General features: G+C 50.9%; 1 protein-coding gene across 2 annotated transcripts in view; it reads right to left on the bottom strand.

The window, feature by feature from the left end:
- LOC127570067 (la-related protein 1-like) overlaps positions 1–16,540 on the bottom strand; it is a 210,005-nt gene extending 193,465 nt beyond the window's left edge. The window contains exon 1 of one of the 2 annotated variants that reach the window (XM_052015316.1): positions 16,413–16,540. The gene's annotated coding sequence lies outside the window, so the exon portion shown is untranslated. The remainder of the gene's footprint in view (positions 1–16,412) is intronic. The other variant, XM_052015317.1, reaches the window with a different exon arrangement.
- Positions 16,541–22,731: the final 6,191 nt, after the last annotated feature.

Genomic DNA, 22,731 nt, shown 5'->3' with positions numbered 1-22,731 from the left:
CGCCACATGCTAGTGAGAGTAAGAATAGAAGGCCAAGGCATGGCTGAGGAGCTGGTGCAGGAAGAAGGGATTCAAGTTCTTGGACTATGGGAGACACAAGAAACTGCAGGTGCAGGAATCTGAGCAAAAAACAATCTGTGGAGGAAATGGACGGTCAACATTTCAGGTTGAGACCACCCCCCCCCCCCCCCCGCCATCTTTTGTCCAATTTGAATCTTTTACCCAGGGAAAAGGAATCAAAAACTAGAGGGCATAGGTTTAAGGTGAGAGGGGAAAGATTTAAAAGAGACCCAAGGGGCACCTTCTACACACAGAGGTTAATAGATGTGTGGAATGAGCTGCCAGTGGAAGTGGTTGAGGCAGGTACGATAACATTTAAAAGACATTTGGATAGGTACATGTATAAAGAACGTTTAGAGGGATTCGGGCCAAACACAAGCAAATGGAAAGTTGGTTAGATTGGTATCTTGGTTGGCATGGACGAGTTGAGCCAAAGGGCCTGTTTCCGTGCTCTATGACTCTAATATCTCATACACAATGCCAAATCCAGGTGTCACTTGGCCTAAATTGGCAAGCTGTAACTAGTGGGGTGCCACCATGATTAGTGCTGGAGGCTCAGCTATTTTTAGTTTATATTTATGACTAATGGAGACACTGAACTTGCCAACAATGAGTCTTCAAAGCTAGGACAGGTTAAGGGAGTGGGCAAAAGGATGGCAAAGGAAAACCAGAGCACTGTGCTCCTCTTTGCTCCCTCTCAGTCTTGGCAGAAACACAAAAGCTGAATTCCATTGGTGCAAAGTGAATAACTGCCATGACATCAAGACCGTGCTCAACTGTGTGGGGCATCAAACGACTGTGGTAAAAGTTATGAGCATCAAGGCAAATACGTCTTATACTGGAATCAATCTCACACAAAGGAAGATGGTCCCAGCTGTAGGACTTGGATGCAACAACTCCTCAGACAATGCCCCAATGATCTACCTTCTATCATTAGACTGCAAGTACCAGAGTCTGATGATTGCACGATTTTCAGTTCCTAACAAAGCTCCTCAGAGACTGAAGCAATCAGTGCTTGAATGCAACAAGACCTAGACAACAGTCACATACAAGGTGACACATGAAACAGCATTTGTGCCAACAAGTGCCACGTAATAACCATCTTCAACAAGAGTGCCACTGACATTACCATGTCCACCACTTTCAACATACTCATAGGCTGAAGCTGGATAAATAGTGTCTCTAAAAGAAAGTCCGAGGCATCTTACATCCACCGCAATCACAGAACAGGTGACGTACCTCCTGACTCCCACAAGAGTGCTACTACATTAACACTCAAGCTCAGTATCATCCAGGACAAAACAGCCTGCCTGATGGCACCACCCACCACTATAAACATTCATCTCCTCCTACAGTGAAGCACTGTGGATAAGAACAGAAGAAATATTAGCAGGAATGCTGATCAGCACCAATCCTGTTCTGCCACTCAATAAGATCATAACTGATGCAATCTTGGTCTCAACACCACATTCCTGTTCTCTTCCCATACCCTGACACCCTTCTATTCTAAATTAATATTCAACCTTAGCCATATTCAAAAAATCCATGTCAACAACTCACTGAGTTTGAAGAATTCCAAAGATTCACAACCCTCAGAGAAAGTATGCTCCTAATTCTAGATAATCCCACTGGGAAACTTCCCTTCATCCATCTGCCAATTCCCCTTGGAATTTTATGCATTTCAATAAACGCCTCATCCTTCTAAACGAGAATGAGTATAGGCCCAACCCAGCTCAGCCTTTCTTTATAGCCAACTCTTTCATCCCATGAATCAATCCTGTCACCTCCTCTGCACTGCCTCCAAAGCAAGTTTATCATTCCTTAAATATGGAGACCCTTTATTGCAAGTTACACATAGAACTCCAGGTGAAGTCTCATCAATGTTCCAGAAAGATGCGTCAATACTTCTTTATAACAGCTTGCAAGAAAGGGTAACGTTCCATTACCCTTCCAAGTTAATTGCTGTACCTGTGCGCTGACCCTTTGTGTTTCATACACAAGCACCCACAGATCCTCTTGTACAGCAGCATTATGCAGATTCACTCCATTTAAATCATTTCCTTTTTCATTTTTCCTTCCAAAGTGGTTAACTCTACATTTTCCCATTTTTACTCCACCTGCCAATTTCTTGCCCACCTACAATGCTTCACAAGGCTCACTATTTGCTATTGTTGTTTCATCAGCAAATTTAGCTTGGTCCCTTCAACCAGATCATTAACAGGGAATGTAAACTAATGAGACCCTAGCACTGATCACTACGGCATCCCACTGGTCACTGACCGACAATCTAAAAATGACCCACTTAGACAGATACGTGAACAAGCAGGGAATAGAGAGATGCAGACCACGTACAGGCAGATGAGATTTGTTAAGAGTGGCATTATGGTTAGTGCATGCATGGTGGGGCAAATGACCTGTTCCTGTGCTGTACTATTCTATTCTATGTTGTTGTTAATCAGGCCATACCAATATATTATCCCCTACTGTGTGTGCTCTTTATCTTGCTCAGCAACCTTTTGTGGCACTTTATCAACTGGAGGGTTTAAACTAGTGAAGCAGGTGGGTGGGACCTGGAATGATAGTAGAGCAGGTGGGGACTCAAGAATTCTTTGAGGAGGTGACGAGGAAGATTGATGAGGGTAGTGTGGTGGATGTGGTCTATATGGATTTTAGTAAGGCATTTGATAAGGTACCTTATGGTAGGCTTCTTCAGAAGGTCAGAGGCCAAGGGATCCAGAGAAGCTTGGCTGTGTGGATTAGGAATTGGCTTGCCTGTAGAAAGCAGAGGGTTGTGGTGGAAGGAGTGCCCTCGGATTGGAGGGCAGTGACTAGTGGTGTCCCGCAGGGATCGGTTCTGGGACCTCTACCTTTTGTGATATTTATAGACGACTTAGATGAGGGGGTGGAAGGCTGGGTTAGTAAGTTTGCGGACGACACTAAGATCGGTGGTGTTGTGGATAGTGTGGAGGGCTGTCAGAACTTACAGAGGGACATTGATAGGGTGCAGAGCTGGGCTGACAAGTGGCAGATGGAGTTCAATCCAGAGAAGTGTGAGGTGGTACACTTTGGAAGGACAAACTCCAGGGCAGAGTACAGGGTAAATGGCAAGGTACTTGGCAGTGTAGAGGAGCAGAGGGATCTGGGGGTTCAAATTCACAGTTCACTGAAAGTTGCCTCACAGGTGGATAGAGCAGTTAAGACGGCCTATGGGATGTTAGCTTTCATAAATCGTGGGATTGAGTTTAAGAGCTGCGAAGTGATGATGCAGCTTTACAAAACTCTAGTGAGACCACACTTAGAGTACTGTGTTCAGTTTTGGTCGCTGCATTATAGGAAGGATGTGGAGGCGTTGGAGCGGGTGCAGAGGAGATTTACCAGGATGCTGCCTGGATTAGAGCGTATGGAATATGAGGAGAAGCTTAAGGTGCTAGGGCTTTATTCACTGGAAAGGAGGAGGATGAGGGGAGACATGATAGAGGTTTATAAAATATTGAGAGGAATAGATGGAGTAGACAGCCAGCGCCTCCTTCCCAGGGCACCAATGCTCAAGACGAGAGGGCATGGCTTTAAGGTTATGGGTGGGAGGTTCAGGGGAGATGTCATGGGGAGGTTTTTCACCCAGAGAGTGATTGGTGCATGGAATGCACTACCTGGGGTGGTGGTGGAGGCAGATACATTGGACAGGTTCAAGAGTTTGTTGGATAGACACATGGAGGAATGTGAGATAGACGGATATGCGGGAGGAAAGATTTAGATAGTGTGAGGGTGGTTTGATGGACGGTACAACATGGTGGGCCGAAGGGCCTGTTTTGTGCTGTATGGTTCTATGGTTCTAATATGCAGAAAATAGAACAGGCAAGAACAGTGGGCAGAGTAGACAGAGATAGGTGGGGAAGCATGAGTGGGCTGGTAGGCTAACTGCATTTGCTTTAATGCAAGGAGTCTCAAAGGTAAAATTGATGAGCTAAGAGCATGGATCAGCACATGGGATTATCATATTATTGCATCACAGAAACATATGGGCAGGACTGGCAGCTCAGTGTCTTGGGGTATACAAGTTCCAGGCATAACAGAGTACAAAAGGGAAAGGGTGTTGCACTACTGATCAGGAAGAGCAATGGGGCAGTACTCAGCAGGATATCCTGGAAAGATCAGCCAATGAGACTATATGGATTGAATTTAGAAATAAGGTGGGATCACTTTGGTGAGTTTATACTATAGGCCTCTCAACAGACAGCAGGAATAAGAACAGCTGTGAAGGCAAATTGCAGTAGGATGTAAAAGTAACAGGATAGTCATTGTAGGGGATTTTAACTTTCCCAAGGGGCTTAGATGGGGTAGAATTCATAAAGTGCATTCGAGGGTTTTCTGAAGCAATATGTAGAGTCCTATTAGGGAAGGGGCTATACTCAACTTTGCAAGTGGTGGCAATATCCGCAAAGGAATCCTTTGCAACCAGCGATTGCATTTCAGTAAGTTTCAAGGTTGTCATGGAAAAAGATAAGGTTGGTCCTAGAGTTAAGGTCTTAAATTAGGGGAGGGCTCGTTTCAACACTATAAGGCAGGACCTGGCAAAAACAGATTGGGAGCAGCTGCTCGAGAGAAAAACATCCGATAAGCGGGTGGTGTTGAAAGACAAGATAGTAAGAGCTCAGAGTCAGCATGTCCCTGTAAGGGCAAGAAGCAAAGATGGGAAGATTAGGGAACCTTGGTTTACCAAGAAAACTGAAGGTTTGATCAGAAATAAGGAAGCATACATCAGTTACAGGCAATTGGTTTTGAGTGAGACCTTGGATGTTTATAGGGGATGCAGGAAAGAACTTGAGATAGAAATTAGAAGGGCAAAGAGGACATGAAATGGCCTTGGCAAGCAGGATTATGGAGAACACAAATCCTTCATAAATATATTAGAAGCAAGAAAGAGGCTAGTGAAAGAGTAGATCCCCTCAGGGATCAAAAGGGGAATCTATGTGTGGAACCAGAGGATGAGCAGGATCCTAAATGAATACTTCTCATCGGTATTCACCAGGGAGAAGGATGTGGAGCATGGAGAGTTAAGGGATGGATATGCTGATGCTCTGAAACATGTCTGTGTCAGGAAGGAGGAAGTGTTAGAGATACTGGAGCACATTAATGTGCATAGCATGTAAATTGGCGAGGCACTAGCACTGATCATGGTGGCATCCCACTAGTTTGCATCTATCCCAGAATGCTATGGGAAGAAAGGCGATGTTGGGGTGCAAGTCAATAGCTCCCTGAAAATGGTCAAAGCAGTAGATAGCATGGTAAAGAAGGTACACAGCATAGAGTAATACAGCAGGGAAACAGGCCCTTCGGCCCAACTTGTCCATGCCGACCAAGATGCCAAACTAAATTACTTCCATTTGCCTGCAATTAGCCCATGTCCTCTAAACCTTGCCTATCCATGTACCTGTCCAAGTGTCTCATAAATCTTGTAATTGCACCTGCCTCAACCAGTTCCTCTGGTAGCTCATTCCATATATACACCACCTTCTGTGTGAAGAAGTTGCCCCTCAGGTCTCTTCTAAATCTTTCCCCTCTCACCTTAAACCTACGCCCTCTAGTTTTTTTATTCCATTTCTCTGGGAAAAATACTGTGTTCATTGACCCTATCTATGCCCCTCATGATTTTATACACCTCTATGAGGTCACCCCTCAGTCTCCTACGTTCCAAGGAATAAAGTCCTAGCCTGCCCAACCTCTCTCAATAGTTCAGGCCTTGAGTTCTGGCAACATTCTCGTAAATATTCTTTGCACTCTTTGCAGCTTAATGATGTCTTTCCTATAAGAGGGTAACCAAAACTGTACACAATACTCCAGGCATGCCCTCATCAACAACTTGTACAAGTTCAATATAATGTTCCAACTTATAAAACTCTGGTTAGGTCGCATCTGGAATATTGCATTCAAATCTGGTCGCCCCATTTTAGGAATCTACATTCACTGTGAAAGTCCTACCCTGGTTTGACTTTCCAAAATGCAACATCTCACACTTATCTGGATTTAATGCCATTTACCATTCCTCAGCCCACTTACCTAACTGATCAAGGTCACCCTGCAATTTTGATAAACTTCTTCACTGTCTAAGATACTATTTTAGTGTCACCCTGCAAACATACCAACCTTGCCTTTTACATTCTCACTCACTGTTTACATACAAATGACAAACAATTATGGCCCAGCACTGATCCCTGCAACATACTGCTAGTCACAGGCCTCCAGTCTGAAAAACAACCTTCTACCATCATCTTTTGCTGCCTACTGTCGTCAATTATGAATCCAATTAGCTAGCTCTCCCTGGATCCCATGTGATCTAACCTTCCAGACTAGCCTCCGGCATGGGACCATGTCAAAGGCCTTGTTAAAACCCACATAAACAATGTCCACTGCCCTCAACAATCCTCTTGGTTACCTCTTCAAAAAACAAATTTGAGAGACGTGACTTCACCCACACAAAGCTGTGCTGACTATCCCGATTCAGTCCCTGTCTATCCAAATTCTGGTAGATCCTGTCCCTCAGAATCCCCTCCAGTAACGTACCCACCACAGATGTCAGGCTCACCAGCCTGTTGTTTCCTGGCTTAAAGATAAGTCAGGAAACAACAAGTTAATGCCCTTAATTAACAAATTAGCCACCCTCCAGTTTTCTGGAACTTCACCTGTGGCTAAAGATGATGCCTCTGCAATTTCTTCCCTAGCTTCCCACAAGGTCTGAGGATACACTTTGTCAGGTCCTGGAAATTTAAAACCACTAATACCTCATCTCTGGTAATTTTTATACAGTCCAAGACATCACAACTCATTTGCCTCAATTCCATAGCTTCAATGATCTTTGCCACAGTAAAAATTGATGACAAATATTCATTAAAAATCTCACCTATCTCCCATGGCTCCACAAATTGACAGCCATGCTGGTCTTTAAGGGGATCTATTCTCTTAGTCACCTTCTTATCCTTAATATACCTGTAGAATCTCTTGAATTTTCCTTAACCTTGCCTGCCAGATCCATCTCATGTCCCCTTTTTGCTGTCATGATTTCCCTCGTGTACTCCTATAACCTTATACTCGACAAAAGATTTGCTTGATCCTGGCTGCCTAAACCCAAATGTATGCCTCCTTTTCCCCGACCAGAGCCTCAATATTTCTTGTCAACCATGGTTCCCTATATTTGCCAGCCTTGCCCTTCACCTAAACAGGAATATGCTGTCCCTGAACTCTTGATATTGCACTTTTAAAAGCCTCCCACTTGCCAAACATCACTTTACCTGCAAACAGTCTCACCCAACTGACCTCTGCAAGTTCCACCTAATGCCTCCAAAATTGGCCCTGCCCCAATTTAAGACATTAACTTGTGGATCACTCCTGTCTCTCTCCAAAACTATTTTAAAACTTATAGAACTATGGTCACTAGTTGCAAAATGCTCCCCCACTGACACCTCAGTCACTTACCCTACCTTGTTCCCTACAAGGAGGTCCAGTGTTGCACCCTCTCTAGTAGGGCTCTATATATTGCTGAAGGAAGCTTTCTTGGACAGAATTCCACCCCACCCAAGCCCTTTGCACTATGGGTGACCCAGTCAATAATAGGGAAGTTAAAATCTCCCACTAATGCTTCCCTATTTTTCTTACAGCTATCTGGTATCTCCCTACACACCTCCCCCTCTAATTCCCACTGACTACTGGGGGGGCCAGTAATACAGTCCCATCAAAGTGATCATGCCCTTCTTGTTTGTAAGTTCTACCCATATGGCCTCACAGGATATCTTCTTTAAGCACTGCCGTTATGCCCTCCCTCATCAAAAAGGCAATCCCTGCACGCACACCCTGCCGACTTCAAGTTTAAAAGTAGGGAAGTCATGTTGCAGCTGTATAAATTTTGATTAGGCCACATTTGGAGTATTGTGTGCAGTTCTAGTCACTGCATTACAGGAAAGGTGTGGAGGCTTTGGAGAGGGTATGAGCTACAAGGAGAGGTTGGACAAATTTGGATGATTTTCTCTAGTGTCGGAGATTGAGGGGCGAGCCAATGGAATTATGAGAGGTATAGATAAGGGAAATAGTCAGGTTCTTTTTCCCCCAGGGTGGAAATGTCAAATACTAGAGGGCATAACTTTCAGGTGATAAGGAGGAAGTTTAAAGGAAATTAATGGGGCTCTAACAGAAATTTTTGTATCTTTGTTAGCCACAGTTATGGTACTTGAAGAGTCAAAGGTAGCAAATGTTGTTCACTTTTTCAAAAGAAAGGGCTGGAAACTACAGGCCAGTGAGCCTTATGTCAATAATAGGGAAATTAATAGAAAAAATTCTAATGGACAGGATTTATGTTCATTTGGAAAGGCAGGAACTGATTAGGAGTCAGTGGTTTTGTGCAGGGGAGATCATGTTTCATTAATTTAAGTGAGTTTTTTGACATGGTAAATGGTAAACTTAAGTAAATTGATGAAAGCAGATGGAGGGGGGAAGACATGGTTTACATGGACTTCAGTAAGGCTTTTGACAAGGGCCCATGTGGTAGGCTGGTCCACAAGGGGTCCAAGGTAGCAAACAGAATCCAAAATTGGTTTGGTGATAGAGGCAGAAGGTGTGGTGATGAAGTATTTCTCTGACTATAATTCTGTTACTACTGATGTAAGGCAGGGATGGGTGCTGAAATGATTGTTGTTTGTCTTGTATATAAATGAATTGGATGAGAATGTAGGTGGAATATTTATCAAGTTTGCTGATAACACAAAAATTGGTGGACGAGTAGAATGCAAAGAAGATTGTGAAAGGAGACAGAGGGACATCAATCGGTTGGAAAGTTGGAGAGAGTGGTGGCAGATGGAAATAGTCCAGACAAGTGTGAGGTAATGCACTTTGGATGTCAATCACTGATAGGACAGACAGTAAATGGCAGGGACCTCGGGAGTGTTGATGTGTAGAGGGACTTGGGGTTCATAGAGTCACTACAATTCAGAAAAACCATTCAGACCACGATGTCTACACTAACCAGTGGGCACTCATCTGTATGAATCCACTAACCAGCAAAATATTGGTCAGGCTGTTTATTGTGTACAGTTCTGATCATCACACTACAAGGAGGATGTGGTTAGCATTAGAAAGAGTGCAAAAGAGATTCACCAAAATGTTGCCTGGAATGGAGGGCTGTAGTTATAAAAAGAGATTGGAGAGGCTGGGTTTATTTTCACTGGAATCTAGGAGACTGAGGGGTGACCTTACAGGGCTTTATAAAATCATTAGCAGCATAAACAGGGTAGATGGTCAAATTCTTTTTTCCTCGGGCGATGGAGTCTAAAACTAGAGAACATAGGTTTAAGGTTAGGGGGAGAAATTTAAAAGAAATCTGAGGGGGGGGGGGATTTTCCACACAGAAGGTAGTGGTTATATGGAGGCAGATACAATTACAACATTTAAAAGACATTTGGACAGGTACTTGGATAGGAGATTGATACCGGCATAATGCAGCCAAATGGGATTAGCGTAGACAGGTTTCACAGTTGGCATGGATGAGTTGGGCTGAAGGATGTTTCTGTGCTGTTTGACTCTACAACCATATCACTGCATTCTGGAAATCTAAATGCATCTGTACATCTGTTGGTTTCCCTTTTATTCACCCAGTTGCATCCTCAAAGGATTTTATCAAATTTGAAAAATGATTTTTCTTTCATAAAACTGTAATGACTCTGCTCATCTTATGATTTACTAGATGTCCTAATACGATTCCAGCATTTTCCCAATGACAGATTTTAGACTAACTGGTCTATAGTTTCCTGCTTTGTCTCTCTGTCCTTTCGTTAATAATTGTGTTTGTGGTTTTCTCGCCCTCCGGGACCTCTGCAGAATCCAGAGAATTTTTATACACATGCACTACATCAGTAGTCACTTCCGACAAGACCCTAGCATGCACGCCATCAGATCTAGGGGACTTGCCTCTATTAGCCAAGTACTAGGCAAACTAATGGGTCCCTTAACACTATTAATTTGCCAAGTACTTTTCTAATGATAAAGATTGTTCTTATGTTCCTCCCTTTCTATAGCCCTTTGATTATCTAATACTACAATTAATTATTGAGAACCTCTACCATTGATCCACTTCCTATTATTAATTTCCCAACCTTTTAACAGCATACCAACTTCCTTAGTTAGCCGTGGATGCCAAGGTTTCTTCTACAACACTTGTCAAAAGCACAAACTCTACCATGTAGAAGGATAAGAACTGCAGGTCTATGTAAAAACCCACCAACTAAAAGAGTCAGAGTCCATGCTGACCATCGGGTACTTATCTAAACTAATCCCATTTATCAACACTTGGACAATAGTTTTCTGTGCCTCAGTGATTCAAGTGCTTATCTAATTATCTCCACTATCCACCCAGATAGTAAAAGCACCCCTTCAAGTCATACAACACATCTAGAAATATACATGAATATGAGGAATAGATGGCGTGGTCCACATGATCTTTCAAGCTTGCTCAGCCTTGAACAAACTCAATAAATGAGAATCCATAGCCCTCTGGGCTATAGATTCAAAACCCTCTAAGAAATTGCTCACATCAGTCCTTAATAGGCAGCTCTTTATTCCAAGTTACACTTCCTGGTTAATGACTCTCCAGCCAGAGGAAATGGCCTTTTCCCAAATTTTGTGTTTCAATAATTTTTTTAAACTTAAGTGAATAAATGTCAATTTTATTTGATATCTCTGAACTGGATAACTTCATCGTACCAACTATCAATTTATTTTGTCATTGCTGAGTCAAAATCTTGGAACTTAATATCATTCCAGAGTACCCTCACCCTAAGACTGCATAATTCAAAGCAGTGATTCACTACCTTCTAAAGAGAAGCTAAACAAATAGTGATAAGTTAAGACCTTGCCATCCACATCAACATCCCATAAAAGGACAATTGCCTTGGGACAACTGTGTTAAAGGAACTAAAAATTGTTGCTATGTATGCTATCTTCATTATGTTTTGCTCTCACCGCACCAGAAACTTTGTTTTGACCAATCTCATTTGCTGCAAATGGACCACACTCTAAAGAATTTTCAATCACGAATACCTTTGATGACGACTTTGTTTGTAAAAGAATTCTTTAGGGATAGAAGAAAGATTAAGGCACAATTTAAAAAAGGTAACGAACACAAAATGCTTGAGGAACTCAGCAAGTCAGGCAGCATCTACGGAGAGAATTTTCTGCAGTCTCTTGTGTTTCCATTTATATAAGTAAATAGTTTTCTCATTGCAGAAAAAGCATGACTCAATTTGCCTGGATTCCAGCATGCATAGGATAAGGATCACTTCAAACCTTTATGCCTCATCATTCACTAAAGAGCAGGATCCTCCAGCAGCCATGATTAATAGATCAGGCAGCAGCTTTAAAACAAGATTCAGTTCGAGCAGGAAGTAAGGAAGTTCATTGCACCCTGGTGTATATGACAGAAAAGTAATCGGAATTTGGAAGTGCCAAGCAAAACAGCAAAGTGCAAGTGGGGCTGGATAACTTGATCATCCCAAAGAATCAAAATTCTGCCACTCCATCATGACAAACAGAACATGAGGCTGGAGGGGGCATGGGGCGAGATAAGGGAGGGGGAGGGAGAGGGAGATGGAGAGGGAGATGGAGGGGGAGTAGGTGGGGGGAAGGAGGATAGGGGAGGGGAGGGGAGTGGGAGGAAGGAGGATAGGGGAGGGGAGGGGAGGGGGGAAGGAGGAGGGGAGGGGAGCGAGGGGGGGAAGGAGGAGGGGAGGGGAGCGAGGGGGGGAAGGAGGAGGGGAGGGGAGCGAGGGGGGGAAGGAGGAGGGGAGGGGAGCGAGGGGGGGAAGGAGGAGGGGAGGGGAGGCGAGGGGGGGAAGGAGGAGGGGAGGGGAGCGAGGGGGGGAAGGAGGAGGGGGAGGGGAGCGAGGGGGGGAAGGAGGAGGGGAGGGGACGAGGGGGGAAGGAGGAGGGAGGGAGCGAGGGGGGGAAGGAGGAGGGGGAGGGGAGCGAGGGGGGGGAAGGAAGGAGGGGAGGGGAGCGAGGGGGGGAAGGAGGAGGGGAGGGGGAGCGAGGGGGGGAAGGAGGAGGGGAGGGGAGCGAGGGGGGGGAAGGAGGAGGGAGTGGAGCGAGGGGGGAAGGAGGGAGGGGAGGGGAGCGAGGGGGGGGAAGGAGGAGGGGAGGGGGAGCGAGGGGGGGAAGGAGGAGGGGAGGGGAGCGAGGGGGGAGGAAAGGAGGAAGGGGAGGAGGGGGAGCGAGGGGGGAAGGAGGAGGGGAGGGGAGCGAGGGGGGAAGGAGGAGGGGAGGCGAGCGAGGGGGGGAAGGAGGAGGGGAGGCGAGCGAGGGGGGGAAGGAGGAGGGGAGGCGAGCGAGGGGGGGGAAGGAGGAGGGGAGGCGAGCGAGGGGGGGAAGGAGGAGGGGAGGCGAGCGAGGGGGGGAAGGAGGAGGGGAGGCGAGCGAGGGGGGAAGGAGGAGGGGAGGCGAGCGAGGGGGGGAAGGAGGAGGGGAGGCGAGCGAGGGGGGGAATGAGGAGGGGAGGCGAGCGAGGGGGGGTAAGGAGGGGGGAGGCGAGCGAGGGGGGGGAAGGAGGAGGGGAGGCGAGCGAGGGGGGGAAGGAGGAGGGGAGGCGAGCGAGGGGGGGAAGGAGGAGGGGAGGCGAGCGAGGGGGGGGAAGGAGGAGGGGAGGCGAGCGAGGGGGGGAAGGAGGAGGGGAGGCGAAGCGAGGGGGGGAAGGAGGAGGGGAGGCGAGCGAGGGGGGGAAGGAGGAGGGGAGGCGAAGCGAGGGGGGGAAGGAGGAGGGGAGGGGAGCGAGGGGGGGAAGGAGGAGGGGAGGCGAGCGAGGGGGGGGAAGGAGGAGGGAGGGCGGCGAGCGAGGGGGGGGAAGGAGGTAGGGGAGGCGAGCGAGGGGGGGAAGGAGGAGGGGAGGCGAGCGAGGGGGGGAAGGAGGAGGGGAGGCGAGCGAGGGGGGTGAAGGAGGAGGGGAGGCGAGCGAGGGGGGGAAGGAGGAGGGGAGGCGAGCGAGGGGGGGAAGGAGGAGGGGAGGCGAGCGAGGGGGGGAAGGAGGAGGGGAGGCGAGCGAGGGGGGGAAGGAGGAGGGGAGGCGAGCGAGGGGGGGACGGAGGAGGGGAGGCGAGCGAGGGGGGGAAGGAGGAGGGGAGGCGAGCGAGGGGGGGAAGGAGGAGGGGAGGCGAGCGGGGGGGGGAAGGAGGAGGGGAGGCGAGCGAGGGGGGGAAGGAGGAGGGGAGGCGAGCGAGGGGGGGAAGGAGGAGGGGAGGCGAGCGAGGGGGGGAAGGAGGAGGGGAGGCGAGCGAGGGGGGGAAGGAGGAGGGGAGGCGAGCGAGGGGGGGGAAGGAGGAGGGAGGCGAGCGAGGGGGGAAGGAGGAGGGGAGGCGAGCGAGGGGGGGAAGGAGGAGGGGAGGCGAGCGAGGGGGGGAAGGAGGGGGGAGGCGAGCGAGGGGGGGAAGGAGGAGGGGAGGGAGCGAGGGGGGGAAGGAGGAGGGGAGGCGAGCGAGGGGGGGAGGGAAGGAGGAGGGAGGCGAGCGAGGGGGGAAGGAGGAGGGGAGGCGAGCGAGGGGGGGAAGGAGGAGGGAGGCGAGCGAGGGGGGGAAGGAGGAGGGGAGGCGAGCGAGGGGGGGAAGGAGGAGGGGAGGCGAGCGAGGGGGGGAAGGAGGAGGGGAGGCGAGCGAGGGGGGAAGGAGGAGGGGAGGCGAGCGAGGGGGGAAGGAGGAGGGGAGGCGAGCGAGGGGGGGAAGGAGGAGGGGAGGCGAGCGAGGGGGGGAAGGAGGAGGGGAGGCGAGCGAGGGGGGGAAGGAGGAGGGGAGGCGAGCGAGGGGGGGAAGGAGGAGGGGAGGCGAGCGAGGGGGGGAAGGAGGAGGGGAGGCGAGCGAGGGGGGGAAGGAGGAGGGGAGGCGAGCGAGGGGGGAAGGAGGAGGGGAGGGGAGCGAGGGGGGAAGGAGGAGGGGAGGGGAGCGAGGGGGGGAAGGAGGAGGGAGGGGAGCGAGGGGGGGAAGGAGGAGGGGAGGGGAGCGAGGGGGGGAAGGAGGAGGGGAGGGGAGGAAGGAGGAGGGGAGGGGAGCGAGGGGGGGAAGGAGGAGGGGAGGGGAGCGAGGGGGGAAGGAGGAGGGGAGGCGAGCGAGGGGGGGAAGGAGGAGGGGAGGGGAGGAAGGAGGAGGGGAGGGAGGAGGGAGCGAGGAGGGGGGGGAAGGGAGGAGGGGAGAGGGGAGCGAGGGGGGGAAGGAGGAGGGGAGGGGAGCGAGGGGTGGAAGGAGGAGGGGAGGGGAGCGAGGGGGAAGGAGGAGGGGAGGGGAGCGATGGGGGGGGGGGGGGGGGGGGGGGAAGGAGGAGGGGGGGGAGCGAGGGGGGAAGGAGGAGGGGAGGGGAGCGAGGGGGGAGAGGAGGAGGGGAGGGGGAGCGAGGGGGGGAAGGAGGAGGGGAGGGGAGCGAGGGGGGAAGGAGGAGGGGAGGGGGATCGAGGGGGGGAAGGAGGAGGGAGGGGAGCGAGGGGGGGAAGGAGAGGGAGGGGAGCGAGGGGGGGAAGGAGGAGGGGAGGGGAGCGAGGGGGGGAAGGAGGAGGGGAGGGGAGCGAGGGGGAGGAGGGGAGGGGGAGCGAGGGGGGAAGGAGGAGGGGGAGGGAGCGAGTGGGGGAAGGGAGGAGGGGAGGGAGCGAGGGGGGAAGGGAGGGGAGGGGAGCGAGGGGGGGAAGGAGGAGGGGAGGGGAGCGAGGGGAAGGAGGAGGGGAGGGGAGCGAGGGGGAAGGAGGAGGGGAGGGGAGCGAGGGGGGGGAAGGAGGAGGGAGGGGAGCGAGGGGGGGAAGGAGGAGGGGAGGGGAGCGAGGGGAGGGGAGCGGGGGGGGAAGGGGAGGGGAGGGGAGCGAGGGGGGGAAGGAGGAGGGGAGGGGAGCGAGGGGGGGAGGGAGGAGGGGGGAGGAGGAGGAGGGGAGGGGAGCGAGGGGGGGAAGGAGGAGGAGGGGAGGGGGAGCGAGGGGGGGGAGGAGGGGAGGGGAGCGAGGGGGGGAAGGAGGAGGGGAGGGGAGCGAGGGGGGGAAGGAGGGGAGGGGAGCGAGGGGGGGAGGAGGGGAGGGGAGCGAGGGGGGAAGGAGGGGAGGGGAGGGGAGCGAGGGGGGGAAGGAGGGGAGGGGGGAGCGAGGGGGGGAAGGAGGGGAGGGGAGCGAGGGGGGAAGGAGGGGAGGGGAGCGAGGGGGGAGGGGGGAGAGGAGGGAAGGGGGGGAGGGGGGGGAGCGGGGGGGAGAGGAGGGGGGGAGAGGGGGGAAGGAGGGGGGGAGAGGGGGGGAGAGGGGGGGAGAGGGGGGAGAGGAGGGGGGAGAGGGGGGGAGAGGAGGGGGGAGGAGGGGGGAGAGGGGGGGAAGGAGGGGGGAGAGGGGGGGAGAGGAGGGGGAGAGGGGGGGAGAGGAGGGGGGAGAGGGGGGGGAGAGGGGGGGAGAGGGGGGGGAGAGGAGGGGGAGAGGGGGGGGGGGGGGGGGGGGGGGGGGGGAGGGGGGGGAAGGGGGGGGGAGGGGGGGGGGGGGGGGGGGGGGGGGGGGGGGGGGGGGGGGGGAGGGGGGGGAGAGGGGGGGGGGGGGGGGGAAGGGGGGGGGGGGGGGGAGGGGGGGGGGGGGGGGGGGGGAAGAGGGGGAGGGGGGGGGGGAAGGAGGGGGGGGGGGGGGGGGGGGGGGGGGGGGGGGGGGGGGGGAAGAGGGGGGGGGGGGGGGGGGGGGGGGGGGGGGGGGGGGGGGGGGGGGAGGGGGGGGGGGGGGGGGGGGGGGGGGGGGGGAAGGGGGGGGGGGGGGAAGAGGGGGGGGGGGGTGGGGGGGGGGGGGAGGGAGGGGGGAGGGGGGGGGGGGGGGGGGTGGGGCGGGGGGGGGGGGGGGGGGGGGGGGGGGGGGGGGGGGGGGGGGGGGGAAGAGGCGGGGGGGAGAGGCGGGGGGGGAAAACTAGCGGGGGGGGGGAAGAGGAAGGGGTGGGGAAGAGGCGGGGGGGAAGAGGGAGATGGGGGGAAGAGGCGGGGGGGAAGAGGGGGGAAGAGGCGGGGGGGGGAAGAGGGGGGAAGAGGGGGGGGGGAAGGGGGGGAAGAGGCGGGGAGGGGAAGAGGGGGGGAGGAGGGGGGGGAAGAGGGGGGAGTGCTGGGTCCTGCAGTCTAGGAATTGCAAGGGAGGTGGGAGTGCACGGGCCGACGTCACCCCGCCTGGGCACTGGAGGAACGTAGGAGGGTCGGTTAGGTTCCCCACCCTGGGAGACGGCGGGGGCCCGGTCCTCTCATGGGCGCGGTCTCCCAGCGTGGGGGTGGACGGACCGCCCTACTCTGGAGTCCATCCATCAGCCATCCCCGGCCCAGGCCTCCCTTCCCCCCAGCCCCGCACCCACCTGGCTCGGTCTCCACGCCGCTCCCGCTCACTCTCCGGGTCCACGGGTTCACCTTGGGCGGCGGAGCCTCAATGAATTCCTTCCTGCGGCCGCTGGCGGCCCTCGACTCCTCGGCGCCGTCTCCGGCCTGTCCCAGGGGGCTCAGGCCCGGCGTCGGGCCCAGGCTCTGCAGCAGGCCCAGGACCGGAGTTCCGACCTCGCGGCGGCCGGCTTACTCCACGGGTTCACTTTGGGGGGCGGCGCCGCCATGAGGCGCTTGGCCCCGGTCCTGCGGGTCGCTGGGCTCGGGGGCCGGCCTGTGGCGCGGTGAGGCAGCGGTACAGTCTGCACCTGTGCGGCCATGGCGCGGGCTCGGCCTGCACTCCGTATGGCAGCACGGCCGGGGTGGCGCGCACGCTGCGCCGCCTGACGTCGCCGGGGGCGCGCACGCTCTGCGCAGGCCCGGCAGAAGTAGCGCGGACGTCGTCCGTCAGCCCGAAGATGGCGGGGCCGGGGAATGGTGAGGCCGAGGCCCCGTCTGCACCGCCTCTGACAACCGAGACGTGGGTTCACTCCCCCTGCTACCGTGCTGAGTGTGCAGGGGCCCGGTCTGCCGCCACCATTCTCGGGGGCCCGGTAACAGGCCACTCGGCCCGTTGTCACTTACTCCATCCCAGATACCAACACCACAAGCCTCCGCACAGCCTCCAATGCAAGTATATTGTTATTGAATATGGAGACCACATTTGTATGCAGAACTTGATGTGTGATGTCACCACCACCTTGTAAAGTTGCATCAAAGCTTCCCTATTTTTACACTGCCATACGACTTGCAATGAAGGTCAACGTTCCATTACTCTCGCTAATTACTAGCATGCCAACCCTCGTCTTTCATGCATTATAGTCAGAAAGGTACAGCACATAAACATGACATTTATGCCCACCTCGTCCATGCTGTCTGTGATGTCTATCTGCACTGTTATTGCAAAAAAAGCAAATTTTCATGGCATTTAAGATATCTTTATTAGTCACACGTACATTGAAACACACAGTGAAATGCATCTTTTGCATAGAGTGTTCTGGGGGCAGCCCGCAAATGTCACCATGCTTCCGATGCCAACATAGCATGCCCACAACTTCCTAACCCGTACGTCTTTGGAATGTGGGAGGAAACCGGGGCACCGGGAGGAAACCCACGCAGACACGGGGAGAACGTAAAAACTCCTTACAGACAGTGGCCAGAATTGAACCCAGGTTGCTGGCGCTGTAAAGCGTTACGCTAACCGCTACATTACCGTGGCTGTCCTTGTATATACCTTTACACCTTGTATGTATGCCTAGGAGAACAAACTTGAATGTGAACTAGAACTAATCCCATTTGCCCGCATTGGGCCTATATTCCTCGATGTTTTTCCTGTCCAAATGCTTTTTAAACATTCTGATTGTACCTGCCTCAACCACATCCTCTGGCAGTTCATAATCAGATATTCACCACCCTGTGTGAAAAACTTACTCCTCAGATCTCTCTTAAATTTCTCCTCTCGCCTCAAACCTGTGCCCTCTAATTTTAGTCTTCCCTGCTCTGGAAACCGATACCCATACCAAATTCTGACCATCTATCCTATCCATGCACCCCATTTTTTTTTAAAAGAATAGATCACCCCTCAGTCTCCTGTGTTTCTGTGAGAATAGATTCAGCCTATTGAATCTCATAATTACAACCCTCCATTCCAGGCAACATCCTAGTGAATCTCTCCTGCAATTTCTCTATTGCGACAATATCCTTCTTGTAGTGTGGTGACCAGAACTGTGCACAAGTTTGATGTCAACAATTTGTTTTTATACAACTGCAACATGACTCAACACCTTGGCGTATGAAGGCAAGCATACTAAATGCCTTTTTCACTATCCTATCCACCTTTTTCACCACTTAAGGATCTATGCACTTACACCCAGAGGGCTGACTGTTCATCAATTTACCCTCCCATTTATTCTGTATGTCCCAAGAGAATTTGACCTCCCAAAATGCTTTACCTCACAGCTGTGGAGACTAGCAACCCCTGATCCCTTTGTAATGCAATATTATGCAGTCTCACTCCATTCAAGTAATAATTTGCTTTTTCATTCTTCCTTCATATTTTCCCAGGTTATATTCCACCTGCCAACTACGAGCACGTTAACTAAACCCATCTAGATACCCTTGCTGTTTCTCTGTATGCTGCTCTCAACTTGATAACCTTTGCATCTTCAACAAATCTGGATACTCCTTCACTCAATGCAGATCACTTATACCAATTGTATACAAGTTGCCAGTGACACAGATTCTGAAAAAAATGTTACAAAAGGATCCAATGGTGAGGTCTGTGCCACTGTTTGTGTTCCAGCGAGGACATAACATTAGACTGAATGGTAGGAAGGCAGGTACTCAGCTGCTCCTGTAAACAGACACCAACCAACCTGGGGCCATTGTTTGCAAGAAGTCAAAGCAGAGGCAAGGTGGATCACATAGGCTAAATATAGCCTTTCTCCATTATTCCCTGTTGCCTGCAAATTAATGTCAGTCTCAGATTATGTGTCTTTTCAAACAGGAACATCATTCACGATTCAGGAAAGAAAGAAGGGAAAACAGCTTCAGATGCAACAACCCATTGAATGGTACATTAAGAATGGCTGTGGAGCAGGAACGCTCAGATTAGAGAGGGGAGCAGATGAATTAAGAAGAGGGCAACAACAGGATTAAAGAGGGAGGAACAGACAAAGTCGAGATAGAAACAGCTGGATTAGAAGGGAAGTAGCAGAATTGGAGATAATGGTAGAGTGGTGGGGGGAGGAAAAGCAGGGTTACAGAGCGGGGAACAAATGGATTGTCAGAGGGCATGTTACCATAAAGAAATAGCCAGAGAATGGGGGAAAACAACCAAATTAGGAAAGAGAGTAGTTGTATTAGAAAGAGGGATAATGGCTGAATTACTCAGGAACAGCTGGATTAGAACGAGGGGACAATATTATTAGGGAGAGGAGAAATGACCAAATTAGAGATGGGTTAGCTGGATTAGAATGATGGAAAATACTTGGATTAGAGAGAACAGGAGGATGAGAAAGAGAGAATAGTTCAACAAGAGGCAAGAATAACTGAATGGAGTGCAACATCTGGATTTAAGAGAAGCAGCTGTTTAGAGAGGAAACAGAAACAGCTGCCTCAATTGAGGAGGGGAATATCTGGATTGGAGGAAATATGGAAATTAGAAACTGGATTGGAGAACAAATGGATTAGAGCTAAATTAGAAATGAGAATAAAGGGGTTAGAGAGCAGAATAATGAGATTGGAGAAGAGAGAGAAATTGAATGAGTGGGAACAGCTATAGAGAGAGGAGGGGGAATAACCAAATTAGAAAAGGGGAATTATTGAATTGGAGAGATGAGACTATCTGAATTAGAAAGAGCAAGAGCAGCTGGACTGCAGGTGGAGAATTAGAGAGGGGAGAGATACCAAAATACTGTGTTTCCAACTTCTGATTGTGTGAGACACCTGCTGACACTTGACATTAAAGAGAATAGATGAATCAGAGATGACGACAAGGCAGATGACATAATGTGTAAAATAGCTGTGATGTCATTGCATTAAATTGTATGACGCCATAGGGATGGGTCCTCTCAATTGGTCTCCCCTACATCGGTGAGACCAAGCGCAGACTAGGCGACCACTTTGTCGAACACCTGCGCTCCATCCACCGTGGCCTTCTGGAACTCCCAGTTGCTAGCCATTTTAATTCTCTCCTCATTGCCACACCGACCTGTCTGCTAAGATTCACGTAGACTGTGATGCGGGATTCAGAGTTGTGGTAGAGGCCCAAAATTTGGTGTGTTACAGAACGTGCCTTGTTTTAGAGGTTCCTGTTTTGGAACATGAGCCTCAGTTTTGGGGTACCAGGCACAACGTTAAGGTGCCTCACCTGTGTTACAATATGGATTGCCCATTATTAGGGCAAGGATCCTTGTTTTGGGGAACCTTCCTCCTGTATGAGATACATTATGAGAGATACGAAAGGAGAAAGCACCATCATACCAAGCCTGCTCCATTCAAACACATCTGATTATTCCATTGAATTTCCTCCACTCCAATGTAGGACTAGGAGCCTGGTTACTGAGCCTCTTCCCCCACTCTCAACTCCACCAACACCACAACCACAACAAAATAAAAATCACTGGGATATTAAGTATATCCATCCTGCTACTCAACAAGCATTGTTTCAGCCTCCTACACTGGGCCACTTCTTCAACACAAATATGGTAGTCCAGCAAAACAGCCTGTACCCCAACACAAGGTTCTGTGCCCCTGAATAAAAGCCCGTATCACGACATGAAGGCTGTTAACACCAAAGATTGCATACCACATCAGTAGACCATTTATCACATTGATTAACCATTAACTGGTATGCAAAGTGGTAAGCGTTTAAATGGTTCAGAGAAGCAGAGAAACTGAGATACAAATAGACAAATCACAGAATCATACAGCACAGAAACAAGACCTTTGGGCCCACCTCGTCCATGCCAACCACGATGTCTGTCTACACTAATCCCATACACCTGCATTAGGCCCATATCCCTCTATGCCTTTCCTATCCAAATACCTGTCCAAATGACTTTTAAACATTGTTATTGTATCTGCCTTTACCAGCTCCTCTGGCAGCTCATTCCAGATAACCACCACCCTCTGTGTGAGAAGCTTGCCCTTCAGATATCCTTTAAATTTCTCCAGTCTCATCTTAAACATGTGCCCTCTCGTTCTAGACTCCCTTGCGCTGGGAAAATCATCATCGACCCTATCTATGCCCCACATAATTTTACAAACCTATATAAGGTCACTCCTATCTCCTATACTCTAGTGGAGGTTAAACAGCCTATCCAATCTCTCCTTATAATTAAAGCCCTTATTTCCAGCCAACATCCGAGTGAATCTATTCGGCACTCTCTATTGCTACCACATCCTTCCTGTAGTATGGCAACCAGAACTGTACACAATACTCCAAATTCAGTCTAACCAACGCTTTGTACAGCTGCAACATGACGTCCCAACTCTTATACTCAATGCCTCAGCCCAAGGCAAGCTTGCTAAATGCTTTCTTCACTCCCTATCCATCCATGTCTCTATTTTCATAGAGACATTTAACGTAAAGTCTCTCTTTACACTAACGCACCCAAATTCCTTGCCATTTACTCGATATGTCTTACCAGAATTTGATCCAAATACATCACCTCACACTTGTCCGAGTTAAATCCCATCTGCCATCACTCCGCCCAATTAGAGTCATAGAGCAAAACAGCACAGATGCAGGCCCTTTGGCCCAACGAGTCCATGCGGACTACAGTGCCCAGCCGATCCATGTGCTGTGTATCCTTAGAAAAACTTCTTCTCCATCTATGACCCCAATTTTTGTGTTAATCACAAACTTAATCATACCCACTACATTAAACCAGGTAATTACCTGGTGAGCCTGACATCAGTAGTAGGTAAATTACTGGAAAGTGTTCTGAGAGATCCGATATAAAAGTATTTGGACAGCCAAGCGCTGATTAAGGATAGTCAGCGTGGCTTTGTGAGTAGTAGATCGTGTTCAACGAATCTTGTAGAGTTTTTCGAGGAGGTTACCAAGTAAGTAGATGAAGGAAAGGCTGTGGATCTTGTGTACATGGACTTTTGTAAGGCCTTTGACAAGGTCCCACATGGGAGGTTAGCTCAGAAGGTTCAGACACTAGGTATCCATTGGAAAGGTTGTAAACTGGATTCGAAGTTGGCTGTTGGGGAGAAGACAGAGAGTGGTAGTGGATGATTGTTTCTCAGACTGGAGGCCTGTGACTAGTGGTGTGCCTCAGGGATCTGTGTTGGGCCCATTGTTGTTTGTTGTCTATATCAATGATCTAGATGATAATGCGGTAAGTTGGATCAGCAAGTTTGCCGATGACAGTAAGATTAGAGGCGTTGTGGACAGCGAGGAAGGCTCTCAAAGCTTGCAGAGGGATCTGGAACAACTGGAAAAATGGGCTAGAAAATGGCAGATGGAATTTAATGCAGACAAGTGTGAAGTGTTGCATTTTGGAAGGACAAATCCAGGTAGGACGTACACAGTAAATGGCAAGACACCGAGGAGTGCGGAGGAGCAAAGGGATCTGGGAGTTCAGATAGATAATTCCCTGAAAGTGGCGTCACAGGTAGACAGAGTTGTAAAGAAAGCTTTTGGCATCCTGGCCTTCATAAATCAAAATATTGAGTATAGGAGTTGGGATGTTATGGTGAGGTTGTATAAGACATTGGTGAGGCCAAATTTGGAGTATTGTGTGC

The sequence above is a fragment of the Pristis pectinata genome, chromosome 4, assembly GCF_009764475.1.
Source record: "Pristis pectinata isolate sPriPec2 chromosome 4, sPriPec2.1.pri, whole genome shotgun sequence".
NCBI classification, from domain to species: Eukaryota; Metazoa; Chordata; class Chondrichthyes; order Rhinopristiformes; family Pristidae; genus Pristis; species Pristis pectinata.
This window is presented reverse-complemented; position numbering and strand designations above follow the sequence as displayed.